The sequence below is a fragment of the Suncus etruscus genome, chromosome 4 (genome assembly GCF_024139225.1).
Source record: "Suncus etruscus isolate mSunEtr1 chromosome 4, mSunEtr1.pri.cur, whole genome shotgun sequence".
Lineage (NCBI taxonomy): Eukaryota > Metazoa > Chordata > Mammalia > Eulipotyphla > Soricidae > Suncus > Suncus etruscus.
The window spans coordinates 102,362,163-102,363,455 of NC_064851.1; the positions used below are offsets into that span (position 1 = coordinate 102,362,163).

Here is a 1,293-nt window from a genome sequence, read left to right on the forward strand (position 1 = left end):
GGGATTGGGTCCCCAAGGTAGGAGTCACCCCAAGTGACTCTTGCCCTGCAGGGCTCAGGCTGGAGGGTTCCTGCTTCTGTCCTCTCCCACCCTGTCAAACAGCCCAGAATGCGGGTCTGAGTCTCTGGGGTCTGAGCTCTGCTGGGTCTTGCTGAGTCCACACACATCAGAATCCTCCCACTTTGAAAATGGTGACAATCCCAGCCCCAACCCTAGAGTGCTGGTCTGGGCTCCCACACACAGCAGCCCCCTCTGAGGCCACCTCCCGAGACCCAGAAATACTCCTCCCCTGTGTGGAAGGAGAGTGTCATGGGGGCTCAGAGGAGATGGGCCTGTCTTGGCTTCCCCTCCTCCCTCCCCTTCTTTGCTTCTCCCTCCTTTCTTCTTCTTCTTCTATTTTTAAATATGGAACGCTTCACGCATTTGCATGTCATCCTTGTGCAGAGGCCATGCTAATCTCTGTATCGTTCTAATTTTAGTATATGTGCTGCCGATGCGAGCACTCCCTCCTTTCTTCTATCCCACCCTTGTCTCCTCTTTTCTTTCTCCTCCCCTTCTTCCCCCTTTTCCCTTTCCTCTTCCCTTCCCATTCCCTTCCTTCCCTCTCTCCCTCTTCCCTGTCCTCTCTCTCGCATCCTCAACATCCCTCACTCTGACTACTTTCACAGACCCATGATTCACTTGAGCCTCAGTTGTGTGGAAGCCCAGGGAGAGGGTCAGTGGAGGCCTTGGTGCACCTGAGTCTGGGACTCTCCAACATCATGGGGACCCATGGATGTGGAAGACAGTGCCCAGCCTTCCACACTCTGAGCGGGGTCACCCTGGCTGCACCTGAGTCCAAGGGTCTAATCAGGCAGTGGGCTGTGTGCCCTAAGGGGCCTGCTGGGCTCTGGTGGCGAGACTCCTGCTCCCCCTTCTTGCCTTTACACTCACATACACACATTTACACTTGCACACACAAACTCACATACATATACGCACACATTCAATCACATACACATTCACATACACATAGACACATACCCATACATGCATACATAAGTACACACATATAAATGTGCATGGGTGTGTGTGGGTACATGTGTTCACATGCATACATATATGTACATGTATGTACATGTACATACATGCATGCTCACACACATAAACAGCCATGTATATACATGCTCATACACATCTACAGGTATGCACATACACGCTTATGCACACATGAGAGGCCTGGCCCCAAAAAACCGTGTGCCTGTCCAGCCCCCAACACACTGGTCTTTTCCAAGGATGTCTCTCCTCTCTGGT

General features: G+C 52.0%; 1 non-coding gene across 1 annotated transcript; it reads right to left on the reverse strand.

Moving 5' to 3' along the window:
• Positions 1-399: 399 nt before the first annotated feature.
• Positions 400-503, reverse strand: LOC126007460 (U6 spliceosomal RNA). The gene has a single exon (XR_007495031.1). It is a non-coding gene; the product is annotated as a U6 spliceosomal RNA (small nuclear RNA).
• Positions 504-1,293: the final 790 nt, after the last annotated feature.